Source organism: Macrobrachium rosenbergii, chromosome 41 (genome assembly GCF_040412425.1).
Source record: "Macrobrachium rosenbergii isolate ZJJX-2024 chromosome 41, ASM4041242v1, whole genome shotgun sequence".
NCBI classification, from domain to species: domain Eukaryota; kingdom Metazoa; phylum Arthropoda; class Malacostraca; order Decapoda; family Palaemonidae; genus Macrobrachium; species Macrobrachium rosenbergii.
The window spans coordinates 30,544,248-30,554,175 of NC_089781.1; positions in this window are offsets into that span (position 1 = coordinate 30,544,248).

Genomic DNA, 9,928 nt, shown 5'->3' on the forward strand with positions numbered 1-9,928 from the left:
CTCAGTGGTCTGGTTAAACTAAGGTATACTTAACTTTTTCGCATCACGTAAAAGCTATTTTTTAGTTTTTCTTTAATTTAGACAGTTTCAACAAACTATCTACAGCGGCATACAGACATTTTAAGACTAAGTGGAATCACTTGGAATTATAAAGGGTGATCCGCACTTACTGATGCAAAACCTTCCATCCAAGACAAATTTAACTACGCAGGTGTGAAATCAAACAAGTAACAAGTAAAAAATACGCCGAAGTTTTCTGTATGAGCCTCGGCCCATGAAACTATCAGCCACGGGCCGGTGGTGACCAGTCCTAAGCGTTGCCAGACAGACGATTATAGCTAACTTTAACCTTAAATAAAATAAAAACTATTGAGGCTACAGGTCTGCAATTTGGTATGTTTGATGATTGGAGGGTGGATAATCAACATATCAATTTGCAGCCCTTTAGCCTCAGTAGTTTTTAAGACATGAGGGTGGACAGAAAAAGTGCGGACGGAGAGACAAAACCGGCACAACAGTTTTCTTTTACAGAAAACTAAAAACCAAAGAAGTGCACTCATGCAATTTTCCACAAACATGTTGGTCCCAGTACCAAAACTATACTAGCCTACTGACAGCTTAAAGTTCTTCTTTGGAGGGGTGGTAGAGCTTTCGACTGGCACGCTGTTGGCCCAGCGTTCGACTCCCCGAACCGCCAATGAAGAATTAGAGGAATTTATTTCTGGTGATAGAAATTCATTTCTCGTCATAATGTGATTCGGATTCCACAATAAGCTGTAGGTCCCGTTGCTAGGTAACCAGTTGGTTCTTAGCCACGTAAAAATAAGTCTAATCCTTCGGGCCAGCCCTAGGAGAGCTGTTAACCAGCTCAGTGGTCTGGTTATACTAAGATATACTTAACTTTTAACTGACAGCTTACAGAAAATGAAGTTTCATTAAAGCTGTATTGGATCAAGAAATATCGTCTCATTTCACCTTAATTACCAAACACTTTTCCAACTGCGTCCCTTCAGCCACATCACGACACCACGAAGAATAAAACTTGCAAGACCTGATACGCCAATGGTTTGCAAATCTTGGTAAACCTGCAAAAACATTCCGGACATCCCTTTGATTCAGTCTTTATTTTTCCCCTTAAGCAGTTTGCTTTTAAAAGGGAAGATAATCGAGTTGTTTCATGGGAAGAATTAGAATAATTAACTCTATCTTCGATTTGGTATCATGATTTTGTCTTGGTAAGGAAATGTCAACAAATTGTAATAGACCAACGCAAAGCGACATTAATGATTTTCATTACTATGGGCCATTTTAATAATAATTCAAAGCAGAGGATGAAGGGGAAGAGATCGGTTTGTTTTTAGTTTACATCGCGAAAGGCGAGAGTGGATAAGGGGGAGCAAGGTAATCAACAGGTTAGTATATTTTTCAGCCGGGCTTCGAAGCTCCGTTTTAGTTTTGTAATAATTTTAAATCATTCCAGCTGTTTATATTATCTCCTTTCTCGAACTCCCTTTTAATTGATTTCAACAAAATTGATTTAAAGCGATTAGTAAAAGTTATTTCTAAATATTCGCTGCTAATCATCTGAGGAAATAAAAGGAAGAAAAGTAATTTATTTTTAATGTCAAAATTATTTTCATGAATAAATAAAGCATAGATAACTGCGTGATAGAAACTGGAACCAGTAAATTCACCTAATTGTATTATTAAATGTAACTGAAGTTGAAATATAAATATTAGCTGAATAAAGCAAAAGTGTTAACACGAATTAACTACGTCTGGATCGTGGGCTGAATGAAAGGAATATCGCAGTAGGTGAAAGGAAGAATATTAGATGAGAGCCTGGACTCAAAGAGATCTAAATGGGGGAAAAAGCTTTAACAGGAACGGTATAGGAGAAAATAAAAGCAATTTGTAATATTATATTTGCAACAACTCGTTTCCCAACGGTACAAATTTCGCCAAGCTTCTTTTCCAGTTTCAGAACTCGAAATCAAAGTGAGTATAAAAAAGAAAAAATGAATAAAAGTACGTGTTTTTCCTTTTTCTTATAAAGAAATCCTTGTAAAATGATCTAGAAAGAATGCTGTTGGTAAGAAGAGGGAATATATTGTTAGCTTTTAGAAGCAAATTATTCACAATTTGCAGGGTGCGGATTGGAAGAGAGAGAGAGAGAGAGAGAGAGAGAGAGAGAGAGAGAGAGAGAGAGAGAGAGAGAGAGAGAGAAGAGCTATGGAAAATGTATGGGTCTCTAAAGTCAGCAATGAAAAGGTTGATTCATAGAAATTCGAAAGTCATCATTCCCGTGCAAGTCCACGGCCATAAGCCTTGGAATCCTTCCAAGAGAGAAAATTAAACCACTATTCTCGGGTCATAACGCAGACGTAACCATATTACAGGGTTCATTTTATATCATTTCTGCGTTTTACAAAAAAGAGAAAAAAAGGCAATAGAGGGAGGTGAAGGACACGAGAACCAATTCTAAACGGAGACCTTTTCATTTTGCAAACTTGCCAGACGCCAATTCTGCTGACATCACTGTTCCTTTTAACTCCCTTCAGTCATTTTCTTCTCTTTTGTGTGGATGGCAGCAATAAGCAAAAAATTAAAAATAAAATAAAAATAAAAATAAAGACAAACTTAAGAATGAGCTACTGGATTTAATTTTCGCCCTTACCGGCCCATCATAGATACTAGATACTAGCAGACGACCCCCAGCATCTGTATTTATATCATATTTTTAACTAGACGACATCAGGAACGAAATTATAAAGTAAAACTCGATTAGTATTTAACACGCGAAACACAATGATTGGTTGATTTCTTTTAACATGACTATTATTCATCAGTGTTTTCCATGAAAAATTCATAAAAAATGTGAGTATAAATTATACGTGTTTATGATTAGCCTACAGTATCCTATCAGTGTCTTTCTTTTGATTTTTTTAAAATGGCCTCATAAAACTTTAGTTGACAGAGTTATAGCCACACACTACGTTCGTCTGTGTTGCGTCTTCTTTGAGGACAATATTCTTCCGAAAACCGCGGATTAAACCAAATACCTAGAACACTATTGATCTCGGTTGTGGAATGCCCACTTACGTGGGGCTGTGAAACAATGCTTTAGAACTTTAAAAGATACTTACTTCTTCAAAAATTTCTATCGGGATAATTGGACCACCCAGGTCTCTAACCACGAAAACACCGGAGAATCACAAATTTGTTCTTTATTAGTGTGTTTCGTGCTAATACTGTTCTTTAGTGGCAAAAGCTTTTATAACTGTTCATTACTAATCTTTACCATTGATTTGACAAAGTAACACCAATTTCACCAAGAGTGATAATTTTAATGCATTTGCTCTTAAGGCATCTTACCGTTTTAAAGCATAAGTTATACTTGTATATTTCATTTGTATATCTTTAGTACCATCTTCATTGTAGAAACAGTATAACTTCATGGGTATCTGTATAACTGAGGTTACTCTAGTTTTTCATTTGTATCCACAATCGAGAATAATATTTTTACTCTCCTTATTATTATTATTATTATTATTACTATTATTATTATTATTATTATTATTATTATTATTATTATTATTATTATTATTATTATTATTATTATTATTATTATTATTATTATTATTATTTATAGTCACCTAAAGATGGTTTTCATGTGACTTTTTCACTCTTCATTCTGATAAAGCTGATAAATTTTGCGTTATAAGGAGTATTCTGTCAAGCTTTATGTTTGGCAAATTAATATTAAGTGGAATGCGAATTGTATTTTTCGAAATAATTCCTATTCATGCAAAATTCAGAGCGATCTGTTAATCCTGAAACACTTTCATGCCCCAGTTCAAGATGTAATTAACAAACAGAACATTTTGCAATATGGGTAATGATTAATATGTATTAAATACTATTCTTAGGTTAGGTTTATTTATTTATTTATTTTATTTTTTTTTTGATGCCCGACTGCTTTCCTAGAGTAAAATCGATAGCGCGTGAAAGATTCCATTAATTTAACTTACCCCTCATATCTGTTTGAAGGTGGATAGACAGGACATTAAAGACTAAATGACAGCATGGAATGTCCGGCACGATATGAATTTACTGACAGTTAAAAATAAAACTTTATATTTAAGAGAAGCCGTTTAGGTTCTCCCACGCCCGCAAAAATTACATAAACAAATTAGCTTTCATGCATGAGCATAGAATAATCTAGGTGTAATTTCATATATACAGTAGTAATATATATATATATATATATATATATATATATATATATATATATATATATATATATATATATATATATATATATATATATATATATATATATATATATATATATATATATATATATATATATATATATTGTAAAGAGTAGCGCAAAATCCGCTAGGAAACTCTTCTCCTTCCCTGCTTTGGGTTGGTTTGAACCTTTGAAGGTCGGGAAATAAGGGCTCAGAGAAAATATAATAGTTTGGGGACAGTAGACTGGCTTTGCACTGTTTTCTTTGGTACAGGAAAAAAATCGTTTTCTATGATATCCGGTCGGCGATCTGGGTCAGGACATCGCCCCCCCTACCCCTGTCCAGAAGCAATAAAAGGTCAGGGCCAGGATAGCTCTCCCCCACACGCGCTCGCTAGTTTAAGCCAAGCAGTCACGCCTCTGCGGGCCGTTGCTCGTGCCCTCCTCTTCCGCTCGCCGCCACGTGGATCCCATCGCCGCCCTGTGTGCCCCGTGTTCCATTCCACGTGGCCTTAGAAGACTGCAGGGGATTGCAAGTCTCCCACGCGAGCTGACATTAAACGGCGGCCTTTTCATCATCCCAAGGGCGCCCTTTTCCGCCACAATCTACGACTTGAAGAAATACCTTGGAGGGAGGCTACCATTTGTCCACGCTCCCACACGTGTTTCTCGGCAGAAGACGTCGTCAGCCCTACGCCCCTACAAATGTGGTAATGTACCCAAAACGAGTTGCTAGTCACGATTACTTAGCCCTTTTGCATTTATTAATCTCTGGGCCTATAACTTTGTGTTCCCTGATATTCCTTGGTTCAAGCCAGGCCCACGTGTTCACAGCTTCTTTCCTCTGAGTCACAAGTAACGCCTCAGGGAGTCCTTGGCGCCTTCAGTGCACCCCCGAGTAATTCAATCCCCAAATTCCAGCATTAGATGTGTAACGTGGGTCCAAATATCGTTTCAGAAAGACGCCTGTAGCAGAATTATCCTTGGTCCGTGTTCCTGGCATTCCCAAGCTCCCCCCCCTTCGGGAGGACTTCTACGGCAGTAATTTACCGTATTTTCAGTTAATTTTCCTTTTGACCTTGTGTGCTATCAAATATAACTATTTTATATCCACGTGTTTCACGCACTTCCCTAGTGAAGAGCCCTCCGCTCCGTGTACTTCTCTTTTTTGTTTGTGTTTTATATGTCCTGGGTATCTTACAAGGCCATTTTCGAGTAAAGTAATAATTGTGGAGTCATAAGATCCACCTGCACCAGGAAACATATAAAAATGGCGACCTGACCAGTGATTCTCGTAATGATTGCATTCCCCCCTCTTCCCCCTTTGTTGTTTGTGTTGCAATTTGTGAAATCAGCAATTAGCTCAGCTAAGCTGGATACGAGACAGATTACGAACCTTTGAAAAGCCAGCGCAACAGGCCAAGGAAATTCTGCGTAAGTAAACTGTGTTTATTTAGCGTAGGACGCTGTAGAAAACGTGACTAGTCCTAGGAATTTTTTTATATAGTAGGGCGCATGTCCGAGGAAAACGAGAGAGAGAATCGCCGAAAACTTAGCTTTGGAAGCCTTTGCACGCGGCTTGCATGCCATTCAATTAGGTTATACAGGTGATAAATCATTAAAGGAATAGTGCGCATATTCCTCCTGTAGAAACGAGTGATTTCGAAACCGAATCATTAGAGATAGGCGCGAGACCTCGACGTCAACCACGTGTTCGAAAGTCAGATTAGCATTGCTGACGCATTTTTACCCTCTCTCTCTCGTTTTAGAAATAGGAGCGAAAGCGTATATTATGGCGCAGACGGCCTTGACCGTCCATTCCGTGGCCCAGTTAGGAAAACATTTGTTTGTTTGATTTGCTTCGCTATACCAAATTGTTTTGCATTATTGGGGGTCTGGCATTATATGTTCTGTATTGTTCTGTTTTTTTGTGTGTTTGTTTTGTGCTGTTACTACGGCTGCGTGTGTTGCCTATCTGTTGTGAATGTGGGATGGCCACCCACCTAATTGCCCTTGAGAATTACACTTCTCCCATAAGTCAGTAAAACTAGCGCCCTCGCTGATCAGACGTCGTCTGTGCGGAAATTCCAGGCGCCCATATATTCTATTCTTGTCCCCAATAAATCCCGTGTCGTCGGTCCGTTGGTGAGACCAATTCATTTTCCATTCAGTCCCCAAGTGAGCCCGTTTCGTCGGTAATTCGGGAGACCTAAATATATATCCCAATCTAGTCCCCAAGTAAGCCCGTTTTGTCGGTAATCAGGGAGACCTATACATCCCTGTCTTGTCCCCAAGTCAGCCCGTTTGTCGTTACCTTGGGAGACCAATCCTTGCTAACTCATCGTCCCCAATCAGCCCGCTTCGTCGGTAAATCGGGAGACCAATCATTGCTAATTCGTTGTCCCCAATCAGCCCGCTCCGTCGGTAAATAGGGAGACCAATCATTGCTAACTTATCGTCCCCAATCAGCCCGCTTCGTCGGTAAATCGGGAGACCAATCATTGCTAACTCATCGTCCCCAATCAGCCCGCTTCGTCGGTAAATCGGGAGACCAATCATCGCTAATTCATCGTCCCCACTCAGCCCGCTCCGTCGGTAAATCGGGAGACCAATCATCGCTAATTCATCGTCCCCACTCAGCCCGCTTCGTCGGTAAATCGGGAGACCAATCATTGCTAACTCATCGTCCCCAATCAGCCCGCTTCGTCGGTAAATCGGGAGACCAATCATTGCTAATTCATCGTCCCCAATCAGCCCGCTCCGTCGGTAAATCGGGAGACCAATCATCGCTAATTCATCGTCCCCAATCAGCCCGCTTCGTCGGTAAATCGGGAGACCAATCATACGTCCTTTGAAAAAGTGTCCAAGATTCCCACAGCTCTGGGAAATTAATTCTGTGTGTTACTAGCGTCCTCTCCCGCCTGCAAAATGTCGACACGGTCTCAGCAGAGCGAGGATTTCAAGTTCTTCATGTCCTCAGGGAAGGAACTCGGCCTTTCCGGGAGAGAACTAAGAGACTGGGTACAGGAAGTCTCCCACACGCGAGCTGACATTAAACGGCGGCCTTTTCATCATCCCAAGGGGCGCCCTTTTCCGCCACAATCTACGACTTGAAGAAATACCTTGGAGAGGGAGGCTACCATTTGTCCACGCTCCCACACGTGTTTCTCGGCAGAAGACGTCGTCAGCCCTACGCCCCTACAAATGTGGTAATGTACCCAAAACGAGTTGCTAGTCACGATTACTTAGCCCTTTGCATTTATTAATCTCTGGGCCTATAACTTTGTGTTCCCTGATATTCCTTGGTTCAAGCCAGGCCCACGTGTTCACAGCTTCTTTCCTCTGAGTCAAAGTAACGCCTCAGGGAGTCCTTGGCGCCTTCAGTGCACCCCGAGTAATTCAATCCCCAAATTCCAGCATTAGATGTGTAACGTGGGTCCAAATATCGTTTCAGAAAGACGCCTGTAGCAGAATTATCCTGGTCCGTGTTCCTGGCATTCCCAAGCTCCCCCTTCGGGAGGACTTCTGCGGCAGTAATTTACCGTATTTTCAGTTAATTTTCCTTTTGACCTTGTGTGCTATCAAATATAACTATTTTTATATCCACGTGTTTCACGCACTTCCCTAGTGAAGAGCCCTCCGCTCCGTGTACTTCTCTTTTTGTTTGTGTTTTATATGTCCTGGGTATCTTACAAGGCCATTTTTCAGAGTAAAGTAATAATTGTGGAGTCATAAGATCCACCTGCCCAGGAAACATATAAAATATGTATAAATATATATATATATATATATATATATATATATATATATATATATATATATATATATATATATATATAAGTGTATATATACATATATATGTATATATATATATATATATATATATATATATATATATATATATATATATATATATATATATATATATATATATATATATATATATATATATACTGTATATATAAATTTGAACTTACAAAACTGTAAATGAATAACTCATTACATTTAAATGGATTTGCAACTTGATAGAATTACGAGCATATCACAGATGTTTACTATTTTGAAAACCTCACATTACAGACACTAAGGTGGTTAGCAAATAATCCTCTGTAAAATAATTAATGTTCCAAAAAGATAAAAATAGCAGAGTTAATAACATTTGTATGATTAAGGCAAATTAGAATTGTTGAAGTAATGGGGATTTTCCATGTATAACAATAAATAAAAAAATAATAATGATGATATCTTGATGAGAATGAAAGACAAATTTGTAAATAAAATTTTCTCCTGAATTTAGGATAGGAATAAAACCCAGATTTCCAGCCATCCTCTTGCTAGAAAGCATAAAACAATTATTTCACTATTATTTATCTTTTATACGACTTATCTTCTATCCTTGTTAATCATAATCCTGCTGCATACCTTTTTGTGTCATAGCTTCTTTCTGAACTTTTCCTCATAGATTTTTTACTTTCAAACTGCAGTGATATATACATATATATATATATATATATATATATATATATATATATATATATATATATATATATATATATATATATATATATATATATATATATATATATATATATATATTGTGTGTATGTGTATTTAGGAGGCAGATTTTCTTGTAAACATGCATTATTGAAAATGACAGCAAAATGTGCAGATATAAGCTTCTTGCTTACTTTTCCTATTTCTCTTACAGAAGATATTTCTTTAGCTCGTAGGTTAAAAATAAAGCTGCCAAAGTCCATTTCTGGTCACTGTATTCCAAAGTCAAGTATGAAGTTTCAATTACAAAAGATTTATAACATCAACTACTCGGAGTCAACAAAATGCCACGGAAAAGCTCCTCGTGATCACAGAAAGGAAGGAAAACAAGCAGTTTATCTATACAAACTATTTAATGCAATAGCCTGTAGTGCTTAAATATACATTGGATAATAGTCCCAGCCAACGATGGAACTGTTCAAAACTACCTTGAATAATCAGTGACAGTTAGGTTGTCATATTTTTTCCAGAAATTAAGTAAAACAATTCAGATAAGTTTATACATGACAACGACTCCAAATACAGATTGCTAGTTAAAATAAATGACGGGTGTCACTAAACAACAATAAAAGGCAACACCGGGAGTATTATTAGAATTAAAAAAAAGAATAAAAACTAATTATTATTGCAAAAATCACATTTTTCTCGCTTATATGTAAGGAGTTTTTTTTATTCGACGGCGCCTTTTATCAGGAGAATTATCTATTACAGTGGCTTTGTTCGCTAGCATCTTCCTGGTTAAGCTAGTGCCATGCTCTGAAAGTGGATGAATTTTCGGCGTTCCTGTCTGGAGGTAGTATGTTAAACGACGAGAAAGCGTAGTTGTGGTCATCCCAATATATGAAATACTGCGGAGCTTGAGTCTTTGATTGGACATGTACAGTATATTGGTAAACCACGCCCGTGCTATTCATGTCGCTGTTCTCACACACACACATACAGTATATATGTATGTATATAATACACACACACACACACACACACATATATATATATATATATATATATATATATATATATATATATATATATATATATAAATATTTATATATATATTATATATATATATATATATATATATATATATTTAAAATATATTTTATATATATATATATATAT